This window comes from Callithrix jacchus, chromosome 12, assembly GCF_049354715.1.
Source record: "Callithrix jacchus isolate 240 chromosome 12, calJac240_pri, whole genome shotgun sequence".
Lineage (NCBI taxonomy): Eukaryota > Metazoa > Chordata > Mammalia > Primates > Cebidae > Callithrix > Callithrix jacchus.
The window spans coordinates 111,432,115-111,447,871 of NC_133513.1; the positions used below are offsets into that span (position 1 = coordinate 111,432,115).

The window sequence follows — 15,757 nt, forward strand, 5'->3', positions numbered from 1 at the left end:
GGGGAAGGGAAGGGAGAGGAAGGGAGAAGAAGGGAAGGAAAGGGAGAGGAAGGGAAGAGAAGGGAAAGGTAGGAAGGAAGGAAGGAAGGAAGGAAAGAAGAGAGGGAGGGAGGGAGGAAAAAAATCACCTCCACCGAGAGCCTTCTTTGATTAGCATCTCCTAACCCTGATTATAAGTTGACTCTGCATGTTTCCAGAATTAGGTCTATTAAAACCAAATGGCATTGTATAAGATTTCAAAGGATTCCCTAAACTATTATTTTTATTGCCTCACTTTCTTTTTTAAATAAATTAGGCAGCAAATAAGACTGGAGGATGTTTTAGTGCCATAGGGATAGTTTAGGTTGCTGCTTTTTGCATTTTATAAACCGGATTTGTTGTAATGAGATCTGGCCTGGTGGTTATTTGCATGTGGGTAGTTGCTGAACATTTGGAATTGTTTCTAGCAGGGAATCTATATGAAATTGGTCTGTTTCAGTCACAATCAAAACACCCCGTCATGATATAACAAGATTTCCTGTGGGCCTATGTAGGTTGTATTAAGATGCTGTCCCTCACTAGGGACCTCTAGTATAAAAAGGTGCCAGTGTGTTTCAAACCCTCGTTCCTCATCTGAGTACAGTCTTCTCAACCACATGGTAGATACTCAGACTGATGACCAAGCTCTCAATAAACAGACCATCGGCAAACACATGTTGGACCTCCACTCCATGCCGGCCACCCAGGGGCTTATGTGGACTAATGTAATCCCTCTAGTGGCCCCAGGAGAAAACTGAGCTAAGAGGGTTTCAAAACTTTGTCCAAGGTCAAACAGGTGATGGGATCGGTTAGAAATCTGGATCCAGATTTTCTTTCCAAGTCCTAATCCTTTTTCTCCAAGTACTTTGTTACTAGCCAACAACAGGATCAGTACAGGTCTCTGAAACCCAACATATGGTTAGCTATGGCTAACCACAGCTCCCATCCCCCAGGAAATCAGGAGGTAAAAACGTTTTCCTAAAGAACCAAAAATTAAGGGGATGCCATCCTCCCTGATCCGAGAAGGCTGTGTTGAGCAAGGGTACCTGCCATGCATTTTAGCTTTTCTCTGCATTGTACATCACATGTTCCTGGTCTCCTCCTGCCCATACTTGTCAGGTCACAGGTCACACTGGATAGAATAAAGAGCAGTATCAGGAACGCCAGGCAATCTGCTTGGGTCTTGGATCAGAGCTTTCAGGAAACCCATGGGGACCTGTCTCTAGGTGAGCCCTGGCAAGTCATCAGCACATTGCCTCTTGAAACCCGTTCAATTAGCAGATGGGCCTTTGCCTAAAGTGACTATTAGTAAGAAGGACAGGCGTTGTTGCATCAAATTGTCTCCCTGGGATCTGTTGTATTTAGTGCCATGCAATCACCCAGATTGTCTCTTACTACAAAAAAAAAAAAAAAAAAAACTCCTAAGCAAAATAAGGGCGAAGTACACCTCCTCCCCACCCACCCAATGTATGATGGAATGAAAATGCAGGTCGTGAATAAAAATCCAGCCCCTGCCTAATATATTTCCCTGTAGGGGAGCTGTGGCTTAACAGCTCTGCCACCGCATAGGCAAAAATGCAGAGTTTGTCTCTTTTGTCAGTCTGGAGATAAAATCCTATTCTTTGTAATCCCTGAAGAAACAAATCAAATAAACTCGGGCTGAGCTAACCATTTTCAATCCATCAAAGCAATCAAATTCTGTTTACCTGAATCACAATGATTTCTAAAATGTTATTAAAAAGTAAAATGGAGTTTAACTATTCCAAAAAACTGAAAATGATGTGCAAACACAAAAGGGATAAGATTTCTGTAATTATGTAGACATAAAGTCGGTGCCATCATTGGCGCCACAATACATTGTAGCTATGGCATGTAAAGATAAAAAGCCCTTTGTCTAACACGGCTGCTGCAAGTGATACAAAAACATAATTAACGTAAGAAGTCTTCAAAGGGGTGACTATTCATTTCGTTAGTTTTATTGCTCTTTCGGGCAAACAATGGTTTTATGATTTAATAAACCAATTAACTGATTATGTCTCACCCAAAATATTTGTATATCACCCATTCTATCATCTCAAAAGTCCTCATCCCATTTCTTACCCTGACAGTGTTGTTGTAAATGCATCTAATTAGGATATTTGGCAAATGGGTGGCTGGCAGGTTATTTTGAAGCAAATTCTTGGGGATTTTGTCTCGAGGTGCTTTTGCAAATATTTTCAATGATGACAGAGAGCTTTCTCTTTCGGTGTCATTAAAAGTTCAGATACCACATTATCATGACTGTTTAGAGCCACTTGGAAAGAATGACTGTGGACCTGTCTCTTTATTGTAATTCCTTAACTATTCTGCCGGGGGGACTATGCAGTCCCTAAGCGTGGCATGCCTTATCACCCCTCAAAATTGCTTCTTCTGTTCAGTCAAGAGTCATTCTGTGGACTGACTGCAGGTGCCTATCCCTGGCTGTATTATAACAGTGATGTTCACCACATCGCAGCCGATGAATCCCACAGCATTTCCATTACAACCCTCCATTATCGAGGAGAGAAAAGCCAGCTGGGAAAAAAAAATGCACCCAGAAAACTTGACATCCTGGCAAACGAAAGACAGTTTCAACCTAGGCACATTCTTTCAGCACTTTGAAATGTGAAATTGTCATGACAGGTTTTCAGCAGCAAGAATACATGTCAATAAAAGCATAGAAATGGAGTCATTTAAGAGGATTTGCTGGAACTCTTGGTCAAAGATGCTTTTATTACAGGTACAAATGCATTCCCTGCTCTAGTCCCCAAAAGCGACTGATAATCTCAAGCTGGGACTTTACTTACTAGTGTTGCATAGTGAATGTTATTCTAACCTGCAAGCTGTTGGTTTCATCTTTTCAGCAAAGCACTCATTCACTTGTTCATGGAACCAAAAATCAAGAACCTCCCACCGACCCATCATGAACTAGAAGGGGTTCCTACCCTCACGGAGGACATAGTCTAGGGAGAATAAGCACAGCCACAATATAGATGCAATGGGTGTGATAAGAGGGGCAGTCCATGATCCTATAAGACACACAGGAGAGCTCTTAGATCAAGAGGATCAGGGAAGCCATTTTCTGCAGGAGGTGACACGTAAGCTCTGGGCATTTGTGAGTGGAGTTAGCCAAGTAACTGAGGAGGGGACAGAGTCTGGTTGTTGCTCAAAGGTGCAGTAGTGAGAGGAAATGCCCATTCAAGACCCCAGGAATGCTTTATCATGGCAGGAGCCTGGACTGCGAGGCAGAGAGCTAGAAGAGGGAATCACAGCGTAGACAAGCCCATGCTGCACAGGGTTGGGGACATAACGAGGAATTTGAACTTCATCCTGAGAGGAATGTGGGGCTACTGTAGGTTTTCAGCAGGGGAGTCACGTGATCAGATTTGCATTCTAGAAATAGACACCTACATTTTCAAAGAATTCATCTTTCCTATACTCTGCCTCCCAAAAAAGTCCTAATGGTTTATGGTTAGTATGTGACATATGGTTTATTTTCCCTGTGAAAAATAACACTGAGCTATTAGTATCATTCTTTTCAAGGATGCAGTGGGGCGCCAGCCTCCCAGGTTACCATGTATGCATTTAGTGCCCAGACTTCACTGGAGTCTATGCAAAGGATTCTTCCCTCAAGCTGGGGAGAGAAAACATAAAACCCAATAGCACCCAGATAAAAACTACAGCCCTGAGGTCCCACACAATGAAAGGACAGACAAGATGTTCTGAACATTTGTGGGATGGCTTTCTGTGGATTGGGGTGTCCAGAGAAGGTTCATGGAAGTGGCATGTTCTGAAATGGGCAGGAGAAAGGACCTGAGCAGAGGGAATGATCACGACCGCACAGAAAAACAGTCAAGCTGTCTCATCCTGCAGGTGATAACAGCAAGAGGAGGACGTTGAAAGGAGGGTGCAGGCACATGGAATGCAAGGCTAGACATTTCGATTTCCACCTCGTGGGTGACTAAGTAGGGTGATGACAAGATCATTGGCACCATCGACGCCACAGGGTATGGTGTGTATGGGGTACTTATCTTCACTGCTTTGAGCTGGAACTCAATCCTAGGTCTTCCGAGTCTGTGCTCTGTTTCTTTCTACTGCATCTTACTGCCTTTCCAAGTACCAAGACCACCAAAAGAGAGGCATGAGTGATAGGTGACACAGACAATGTGGATGCTCCTGTGGAGGATACGCTTAACCAGGATGCCAAAGACCAGAAAGAACTTAGCTGTTGTACAATGTTGTACAAGACCTTTCGTGACCTGCTGCTAACAATGTCTCCAGCTGCTTCTCTCCCTCATGCTCCCTGAATGCAAAACATCCTGAAACACTTGCAGTCCTCGCTCTTGGCTCCATGCCTCTTTATTCACCACCCCTGCCTCCCCAGAAAACCCTTCCTCGTCCTCTGAAACCCAAGCAGCACCTTCTCTGGGAAGCCCTGCACAGCTACTCCACCACCCACCCCAGGAGTTGCTCATACAGAACTTTGTATTATTGACCATTTGTTCACCTGTCCTTGACAATCTCTGATCTAGAAACCTTTTGGCTAAACACAGAGGTTACAAGCTTGGCCTCTGGTTTCAATTCACGAGCCCCTCTCGGATAGGGCCAGAATGCAGCAGCAGCTCCATCAGCATTGGAGGAATGTAAGGCTGGATGAATGAACTCAGGGAGAAGAGGCTCTCTCATAGAACCCGCCAAACCCAGTCATCCTTCTAAGTGCACGTCGGAAAAGACTGCTGAGGAAATTCTATTTTCTAAGCTCCAGAAAATGACAGTGGCTATCAGAGTTTACTTCGAGGCTGCTGATGCTGCTTAAAACAGACCTCTCGGCTGTGTCTACACTGCCTCTAAACAACCATTCAATGCAGACACTGAAAAAGAAAAAAACAGTCAATTCCGAGAGGGGAAAAGTCAACTCAAGAGGTTGTTTGATTTCTTTGGTCTTCCAACTCAATCAGAAAGGTCACTCTTACAGCCCCATGTAAATATAGCCTGGGTCTGAGTGTCTTGAATCATGTGACAATGTTATCTCATTAATTCCTTCAAAGCGAGTAACAAGTATGACTAACATAGCAAGCATTACCCAGGGGCCTAGGCCAGTGATTCTCAAATTTCAGGGCACATCAGAATCACCTGGAAGGTTTATTACAACACTGGCTGCTGGGCCCCGCCCCAGGAGTTTCTAATTCAGTAGGTCTAGGATGGGGTTCTTGAAGATGCCTTTCTTCTGTGACTTTTTTTTTTTTAGTGAATACACAAGTTCATATGCGATGTTGACGCTGCTGGTCTGGGGAATACTCTTTGAAAATCACTGCCTTGGACTATTGATGATAACCTTGCATTTAGGACTCTTTTATTCAGTTTTTTTTTTTTTTTAATAGAGATAGGGTGGGCGGGGGCAGGGTGGGAAGAGGTCTCAATTCGTTGCCCAGGCTAGTCTCAAACTCCTGACTTCCAGTGATCCTCCCACCTTGGCCTCCAAAGTGCTGGGATTACAGGCGTGAGCCACTGAGCCCACCCTCATTTATCAGTTCTCAGACACTTGGTGTCAGATTGATTTGCTTCAGCTGAACAAATACCGAGGTAGCAAAATGAAGTGAAATCAACATGCTCACCTGGCCTGAATTGTTTCTCCTGTAGTTCAAAAAGGGAGTGGCCACTTACCGGCTCCAATCAGACCACAGGGCCAGAAAAGGCCAGGTCTGGGGATATTTTTTTTTAAACAAGAATCCCTGTTATCAACTGCATGCAAATTACTCCAGCTCTCCCTTTGAGACGCCGAGGTAGGGGTTTGAAAGGGAGGTCAAAATAAAATTGAGTTCTGACTCAGATTTCACCAAAATGGGTTTTCAAATCAAATCAGATGAAGCCTCTAGGTGCATGGGACTCATTTACCCCTACCCAAATGTGACCTCTCATATTAAGAAGGGGGGGAAATGCTGGAAAAACCTCTTCAACATCAAATAGCAACTTAAGAGCATGTTCTGGTGATTTAAACTTAAATGAATCAGAAACATCTGGATTAGATTTTACCCAAATGTTACACAATCTAAATAATTAAGGTGGGAGAGGAAGCACTTGGCAAACTGCCCTTTGGGTTTAATCAGGTCTGAAGCACCTGAAAATGGGTCTGAGGTGTTGATGAGCTCTTGATAAGGTCCTCAGACAGAGCTTTCTCTACTTTAAAAGCTCAAAAGTCACACAAATCACCTTCCCTTCTCTCAGGACTCCTGGAGGGCCCCATTGGGACAGCTCATTCACAATCTGATGCTCCAGACGAACGAAGGTGGATGCCTGATGACTAAAGGCGAGTGGGCATTGTGAAGTACACATATCAGCCTGAGCACAGCGGCCAAGAGTCCGTGCTTGTCAGGATAATGCAGCCAGCTGTGGCCACACACTACTCCTGACATCTCAGTGGCTTTATACAGCTAAGTCCATTTCTCACCCATGCCATCTGGTTTGGATGACTCTGCAGGACCTCTCTCCTCCAGACAGTCACTCAGGAATCCAGGCTGCTTCCAGCTCAAGATTCTGTAATGCATCGTACTATGCATATCTCCATGGTTACTGCTGAGGGGAAAAAGAGGGAGGGAAGGATGAAATGCCCAGTTTTCCATCTCAAATCTGTCATTAAAGAGCTGTAAAGCATTCTGAAGACACTTAACCTCTTTAAGCGTCCATTCATTTCTTCCCCTATAAAAATGAGATTCATAATGGTACCCCCTCATGGGGTACATGTGAGAATCTAATGAGATTTATCACTGGACCCCTGTTACTTCAAGTGTGGTCTGCTGACCCATAGCATTGGCACCACCTGGAACTCTACAAGAACCATGGACCCTCAGGCCCCACCCCAGACCTACTGAATCAGAATCTGCATTTTAATCACCTCCCCAGAGATTGATGTGCACATCATAGTTTGAGAATACCACAAGGAAGCCTCCAGCACACAGTACATGCTCAGTGAGCATTAGCTGTGTTATTATCATCTAAACTCCAGCTGCCTTTCCAGACCTGAAAATCACTGAGTCAATTAGCAACTCACAATCAGCAGGGGCAGTGGGGGGAGGTTAGCAGGTTTAGGGTCTGGCTTCTCATCATGGGAAGCAGTGACACTTCCTACTGATGTCTTTCCTGAAAGCGCAGAGAAGGGGTTGTTATTTTAACTGACAAATCAAAGCAAGTCAGGACTAAAACTGCAATCATTTCATCCTTATTATCCCAAGGAATTTCAGCCCATATGGCATGCTGCCCTCATCATTACACGCTGATCACAGACCCTGTACATTACCTGGGACCAGCCCAGAAACATAAAAGGTAGGGAACGGACCCAGATTTCTAGACAGACTGTCACAGAAAATTTCCCTCCTTCTGGGGCTGGAGAGGGGAGGATTAGGACCAGTGTCAAGTAAACCATTAGCCCTCATGGTAAAACACATTTCCATGGTCAGCCCAGCTGTCTAGCTCACTTAGTTTATGGCACTTGTGTCCCAGGATAGGGAGGGATTCTTTTGGCTGGCTGCCTGCATGCCTAATTTCCATGCTTACACCAAATCATCATCCAGAAAGTGCCCTCTGCGAAATGACTAAACTCATATCAGGTGTCTCTCCCCGGCCCCTTCCCTTGCCTCCACCTCCCTCCACAAAGCCTCTGTCTGTGACACATGACACTTGAGTGCTTTCTCTTGGTAATGGATCATACAACTTCTGAAGCTCAATTTCCTTTCCTCCTCAACAAGGTGTCACCTCAACCACATTGATCAATGTGAAGGAGAGGAATGCTCATAGCAGCTTGCAGCCTGCCTCCTCTCTCCCTCCCTCCTCCCCTCTGCTCTCTCTCCTTCATCCCTCTCTTACACACACACACACACACACACACACGCGCGCACACACACGCAAAATGCTCAAAACATTAAAGAAAGCTGTTAAGCTAATCTGGTGCATCTAAATGGGCAATATATATTGAATCCATGCTCCATTGATCATAATTATTGCAGGGCTCTTTATCAAGTAGCCATCTTAAACCATTATTTAGAGATCATTTTGCTTTCCATTACTGTCACTATATTGCAAAATTCGCTGGGAATTGGATGCCTGGTGATAGAGGGGTGTGCACAGTATTAGCTGGGAATCTGCCCATGTCATCCAGGAGTGTTTCCACACAGAAAGACTTAGCACCACAGTCAGTGAACTTTTGAAGAGTCCCCCCTGCCCATCAGCTTTATGGCAGAAAAATGAATCCTCCACCCGGGTCTGATTTTCCACCTTGGCTCTGCAAACAATATCACCATTATTCTTGCCTTACGATAATCCCCAGTAAGACCCTCAACATACAAAGCCCCCGACTCACACTGGGCATTCGCAGATGAAGTGCAGTCACTGCAAAGTGCCTGGATAAAGGCATCTGGCCTGTGGGAAAGAAAACAAGGGCACCTTATCTGGAATGCCCCAGTCCCCTACAAGGGAACTTTTATGCCAAAACAATGGCTCCCTTTCTTCCCCGTCTTAAGGATGCCCTGTTCTACCTGAGCACCATCTCTTCTCCATCCATCCACTATTTGCAGAGAAGGAGATGTTGGTACTTCTCAACAACGATGAGACGAATGCTACTGAGTGTGGTGGTTAAAGCCATTGACTCAGTCATCAGAGCTGGGCTCTGACCCAGACTTGGCCACCTGCTCTCGGCAGAGCCTCAGGCAATCCATTTACTCCCTGTCAGGCTCCAATATTGCTTCTGTGGAAATAGGAGTTAAGATCATTACAACCCCCCAACTCGTAGGGCATTTGGATGGCTCTGATCCAGTGCACAGTGAGTACTCAGTACAAGTTAGCACCCCCAGCAGTGCTTCTCAGATATTAACATGCACCGGAATCATCCCAACTGCCATCCCCACCCCTGGAGTTTCTGATCCTAGTAGGTCTTGGGTGGGGCCTGAGATTTTACATTTCTGCCAAGTTCCCAGGTGATGCTGATGGTCTGCAGCCATATTTTGAGAGTTTCTGCTCTATGCAACTGAGAAGTAAACAGACTTTACTTCCCAGCTTGAGTCAATGGCCAAAAAAATAGTGAATGAAACAGACTGAAGCCTGTTCTGTTGTCAAAGAAAAATCTTAAGATTTAGAGTCAGACTAACGTGAATCTGACTCCTGGCTCTACCACTGACTAGCCTGGTGATTTTAAACAACTTTCCTAACTTCTCTGGGCTTGCTTTCTCATCTGAAGATTTTCTGTACTTCATGGAGTTGTTACTAGAAATTAGATTAGATGGCTTGTAGGAAATACCAATACAGTTGCTGGTATATGATAGATAAAAAATTATAATCATTAATAATATTACTTTGCATCATATAAAATTTTTGATATTTGGCCATATTTTACCTATCAAAAATGACAGTTTTATACAGATTGACCATCTAATGATCATAACAATAATAGCAATATCACTGAGCAGACTTTAGCCACCCCAGTTTTGCCAAATAACTAGCTGGCAGCATCTACTAAAGCAAAGTTGAGGACATCATTTAGTTCAATTGCAGCATTATTTTAGCTACCCTGTTTGTCAACTTGGATGCCTGAACCCCATTTCCCCAACACACACTCACACTGTTCTAATTCACTTGGATATAGGACCTTGCTTTTGTTTTTTAAGAGCTCCTCCAAATGACCCCAGTGAGCAGCGAAGGTGTGAACTTTGGAGACCCGTCTTCTGTGTGGTTTCTTTGTGCTTGCTGGACACAGCTGAATGACAGCACCTGCCTCTGACCAGCATCCTTCTTTCTCTTTGGTGGTTTCTTATTTTCTAAGAACTGGGAAACCAAATAACTTAACTTTCCTAGCTGACCGTTGTGTCTCCACCTTTTCAGTAAAATTAGTAGTAACATAATGGATGGTCAACAATGTTGAATTGAAAAAAATTGTTAAGCAGGGCAATAGAAAAACACATTATCATCTCGATAGGTTCAGAAAGGACATTTGATAAACATTCATGTTAATAAAGAACTCTTGATAAATGAAGAATGTAAGCTACTAACAGACATGATAGATGTGTGGATATGTGTATATTTGTGGTTATACATAAGTACACATACATACAGACATATTTTTTAAACCAATAGCCAGCGTCATGCTTAACCATAAACATGGAAAACACTTCCATTAAAATCCAAGGATGAAACAAGGATGTCTACTTATTATGACTGTTTAACATTGTTCTAGATGTACCAATTTATACAATAGTAAAGAAAATGAAATAACAGGAATTAATATTGGAAAATTCAGAGAAAATCATAATCTTTTTTTTTTTTTTTGAGAAGGAGTCTTTCTCTGTCACCCAAGCTGAAGTACAGTGGCATAATCATGGCTCCTTGTAGCCTCGAACTCCTGGTCTCAAGCGATCCTCCTAATCCAGCCTGGCCTCCCATGGTTCTGGGATTACAGGTGTGAGCCACTGCACCCAGCCTCATCATCATTTTTAGATTATTTAGCTGTCTGCTTGCAAAATGCATGAGGAAATATTAGAAATTAATAAGAAGCTTCAATGAGGTAGATGGTTACAAAATCAGCACACAAAAATAATAATGCATCTATAACCATTTAGAAAATACGTGCTTCACAATAGCCGTAAAAAGTTAATGCCTAGAAACGAACTTCTCAGTAAATGACTAAAACCTACATAAGAGCTACAGAACTACTCAGGAATACAAAGAGATATTTGAATGATCGTTTAAAAAGTATCATGCTCTACGATGAAACAATCTGGTATTTAAAGATGTTAATACTGACAAATCATGCTGTGAATTGAATGTAATCTCAATTAAGATTCCAATATATTTTTTTCAAACTTGACTAGATTTTATTTGGAGATGATATGTGTGAGAATAACCAGAGAAAATGGGAGAAAAAGGAAGACTAACAAGAAGGCATTTGCCTTTTCAACTCTTAAAATATATTAAAACAACTCTAATAATTAAAACTGACAGATTAATTAAATAACTTGGAAATTCAGAAGCAGACCCAAGCATATAAGAAATTTTGATATAGCTACTATCCCTACCTGAGATTTCAAATCAAGCAGGAAAGTTAAAACTATTCAATAAAGAATCTAGGGCCAGGCGTGGTGGCTCACACCTGTAATCCCAGCACTTTGGGAGGCCAAGGCAGGCAGATTACAAGGTCAAGAGATCGAGACCATCCTGGCCAACATGGTGAAACACTGTAGCTACTAAAAATACAAAAATTAGCTGGGTGTGGTGGCTTGCGCCTGGAATCTCACCTACTTGGGAAGCTGAGGCAGGAGAATCACTTGAACCAGGAAGTTGGAGATTGCAGTGAGCTGGGATCTCGCCACTGCACTCCAGCCTGGTGAGAGAGTCTCAAAAACAGTGGGGGAAGCTCAGACAAATTAAGCTCAGACAACATAACTTGTGCGTTAAAAATTTCAATATAAAAGTGCTAACAAAAGATAGATAATTATGTAATATTGTATAGGAATTGCTTTTTAAGAATGCACCAAAGCAAAATTTATAAAATTTAAAATGTAAACTTCTAAGCAAAAAAAGAAATCACAAGGTTAAAAGGCAAATAGTCCAGAAAACATATTTTTAATATACATGATATTCAAGGAGTTGGTGTCCTTACAACTTAAAGATACATTAAATTCTACAAGAAATATATATATGGAAAATCCAGTAAAAATTTGAATAAAGGACATGAACAAAATACTCATAAATGAAGAAACATAGTCAATAACCACATACAAATGTTCAAGATCACAAGTACAAAGAAATAAAAGCTAAACATAATTGTCTCTCCTACTTCTTTTTTTATTAGATATTTTTAAAAATCATGACCAGAATTGTCAAAAATGTGGAGCAATATACAGGCATCCTCATATATGGTAAGTCGGAATGTAAGTTAAGATGGTCTTTTGGAGGGGAGTTTGGAAGTATCTAAAGCCTGAGACTTGGACCCAGTAAATACCCTCTGGGATATATCTGAGGAAATAAGCAAATGCACAAGGATAGTATAAGGATGATCCTTGCAGCATTATTTATAGTAGCAAAAAGCTGGAATATTAGTTAAAAATTGGGGCAAAAGCCTACATGTATTTAAATGCAAACACAGATATAGGAGAGCCTTGGTTCTCAAACTTTAGTGTACATCAGTGATAACATGGAGAGCATCTTAAAACAAAATCACTGGCCTCACCCCAAGAGTTTCTGATTTAGCAAGCCTGAGATGGGCCTCTAGAATGTGCCTTTCTAAGAGATGTCCAGGTGATGGTGATGCTGATGGTTCATGCATCACACCTTGAGAACCCCTGTGATAGAGCGCTGCTTAGTGAGAAAACCAAATTACAGCAGACACAGTAAGATCCAGTTTCTCTATATGTGTAACTTACATATGCATAGACTAAAATTCTCAAGGATATGCCCTAAAGTATTAACAATCGTTATTTTGAAGCATCAAGATCTTTAAATTTTTTTAAGCGTGCTTTAAATATTTTATGCTCAACATGAATTATTTACATAAATTTAATTAATCGGCCATTTCTTCCTCTAATAAGATGATTTTATGAATCCCACGTGTGCCTGAGATCACTCAAGCTGCCTCTCTCTTGCCCTTAATTATCTGGGCCCAGACTTGAAACTTCAGGGGTTTATTATTAATATATCATAACAGTATTAAGATATAACTCACATACCATACAATTTGCCCATTTAAAGGGTATACTTCAGTGGCTTTTAGAATATTCATGGAGTTGAACAACCATCACAAAAATCAATTCGAGAACATGTTTATAACCCCAAAAAGAAACTTTATCCCCCAGCAGTCACTCCCATTTTCCCCCAACGCCCTCCCCCGGCCCCTGACAACTATTAATCAGCTTCCTGTTTCTCTGGATTTTTAGAGTCTGAGCATTTCATATAAATGGAATCAGACAGTATGTGGTCTTTTGTGACTGACTCCTTTAACTTAGCACATAGTTTATATACAACATGCCTGTCCTTAAGAGATTCGGTCTGCTTTGTGTACCTCCCCTCACCCTAGGTAGTTTCAGCCTTCAATTGGGTTCTCTTGGACTAGTTGAATTTTGAGACACAACTCACTTCCTGATTGACATGGTAATGATGCACTATAACTCTGGTAAGAGGGCAACCGAGGGCCTTACCACTAACTCACTCTAGAACCCCAAGCCAGCTGCTTGCTCGGTCTAGATCCTTGTTTCAGGCAACACAAGTACCACAGAGTTGCTGGAACACTCAATGGAAGAATGTGCATCCTGCTCAGAGTAGCGCTTGCTACCAACAAACCCTCAGCACACATCAGCTGTTGGCATTATTAGCAGAGTTCATTGAATGTCAATACCTGGCAAAGTTTCTTTATCACAAAGCCCTAATATGGCTACAGGAGCTATAATCTGCCTGAAGTAGATGTGGTGACATCTTCTCTTATGAAAATATCCTGCCTCCTTCTTGAAGGAATGAGAAGACTTCAGACTGATTCTCACCCACAGTTGCCTCCTGCTGAGACGAGCTCTCAGGGAGGGCGCTGGGAGGTTATTAGATGAGACACAAGAATAAACCACAATAATGGCAGTCACAGTACCAACAAAATATATGTTAGAATCAACTCCGTATACATACACTTCTTTCCAAGAACTGGGTCTGCAGATGTTACTCAATGCAACACACTTTTCCAGGCACCAGCAATGACCGTGAGCTCCTGAATTGGCAAGTTCAGTTCCAAGGCCTGGGAAAAGCCAGGGACAATCATATGAGACAAAAAGAAACACGTGGCCAAGCATCCCAGCACAACAATCAGGCCTTAATGATCAGGTTGGTGCTGCTAATTAAATGCTGTCAACTGGGCACAGCAAGGTTAGTTGCTCAGAATTTTTCTTATAATGTTTAGGGCCCTTTGCCCTTTATCCATTCTTTTTGTTTCTTTTCTAATCCGAAGGCATTGCTGTTCTTATCTTTCAAGATTCAGCCTGACCAATAAATAGTTTTTGTGAGCAATTATAGTATAAATATTGGCAGAATTTGACTTTTCTGGAAAAAACTATTCTTTTTGGTGAAAACATCTGAAATGTTTCAAATAGCTTGGACTCCCCTCATGATGGAGGTACAAGGTAACTTTATGTTCCTAATATGTGTGGTGTCATCCAAGAGGGTTCTCCATGTGAGCAATCCCCAGCAGCCAGAATAGTCCCAAGAACTGAGACTATGCTGTGGTGTCCCTCTGGCTCCACTCTCTCCAGAAACTTCACACTGGATCCATTAGACCCACTGATAGAGTTTGGCTGTGTCCCCGCCCAAATCTCATTTTGAATTGTAGATCCCATAATTCCCATGTGTTGTGGGAGGGACCTAGGGGGAGATAATTGAATCATGAGAGCAGTTTCCCCCATACTGTTCTCGTGGTAATGAATAAGTAACGTGAGAACTGATGGTTTTATAAGGGGAAACCCCTTTTGCTTCTCAGTCTCTCTTGCCTGCCACCATGTGAGATGTGCCTTTTGCCTTCTGCCATGATTGTGAGGTCTTACCAGCCACATGGAACCTCTTTTTCTTTATTAATTACCCAGTCTTGAGTATGTCTTTATCAGCAGCATGAAAATGGGCTAATATGCCCTCACAGCTCTTGCACAAGCTCAACCTCCACTGTATACCAATGTCAGATGCAAAAAAAAACTCCTGGATGCCCTTGCCTCTCCTCCTTTTCCTTTCTTCTTTCTTCTTCCTTCTTTCCCATCCTTTAAGCACCAAAAACAATTACTTGTGTTGTTGAGTAGATGATTATAGGTATATAGTGATATAGAACCTGCTTGATCTACTCTTTTTTTCCTTAGCCTCAGAAACTAGTTCTAACTGTTTTCAGTAGCTGGTGAAGTGAAGCCCAGCAGTCCTACAGTGCTCTATGAACTAACAAACATATAAAACTCTGACATAATATTTAATGTCATCAACAGTGGGGCCATTCAGGATGGGAGGCACAGAGTCCTTGAATGCCTTAAGATCTCTGAACACATTACTATAATACTCTGTAGTGAAGCAAATGTTGGCCTTTGCTTTACATACAGAAAAGCTAACATGTTCAGCATTTTTTGTATTCTCAAGTATGGTGTTAAGCAAACTATATTTAATAAGATAGTTTTATATCCCCATCATTTAAAAAAAAGCTTAAGATGTTCAAAGATTTTGTGATTAAAGGACCAAGATTTAGTTGTTTGAAAAAACTACATACAACAAATGGTCATTTCTAGTGACAGATACTGAAGTGTTGCTATACACTGTTGGTAGGAGTGTAAATTAGTTCAGCCACTGTGGAAGACAGTGTGGTGATTCCTCAAGGATCTAGAACCAGAAATACCATTTGACCTAGCAATCCCATTACTGGGTATATGCCCAAAGGATTACAGATCATCCTACTATAAAGACACATGCAAATGTATGTTTATTGCAGCACTATTTCCAATAGCAAAGACTTTAAATCAATCCCAAATGCCCATCAATGATAGACTGGATAAAGAAAATGTGGCATATATACACCATGGAATACTATGCAGCCATAAAAAAGAATGAAATAATGTCCTTTGCAGGGACATGGATGAAGCTGGAAGCCATCATTCTCAGCAAACTAACACAGGAACAGAAAACAAAACACTGCATGTTCTCACTTATGAGTGAGAGTTGAATAGTGAGAACACATGGA

At 42.0% G+C, this 15,757-nt stretch overlaps 1 long non-coding RNA gene across 9 annotated transcripts in view; it reads left to right on the forward strand.

Annotated features, from left to right (window-relative positions):
* The window catches only part of LOC144578513 (uncharacterized), a 206,731-nt gene that overhangs the window by 128,147 nt on the left and 62,827 nt on the right, over window positions 1–15,757 (forward strand). For 5 of the 9 annotated variants that reach the window (XR_013524435.1, XR_013524428.1, XR_013524434.1 and 2 more), the window contains one exon: window positions 11,870–13,878. This is a non-coding gene — a long non-coding RNA (uncharacterized LOC144578513). Of the gene's footprint in view, window positions 1–6,261; window positions 6,704–11,869; window positions 13,879–15,757 lie in introns of those variants that run through there. The other 4 variants (XR_013524426.1, XR_013524438.1, XR_013524427.1 and 1 more) reach the window with 2 other exon arrangements.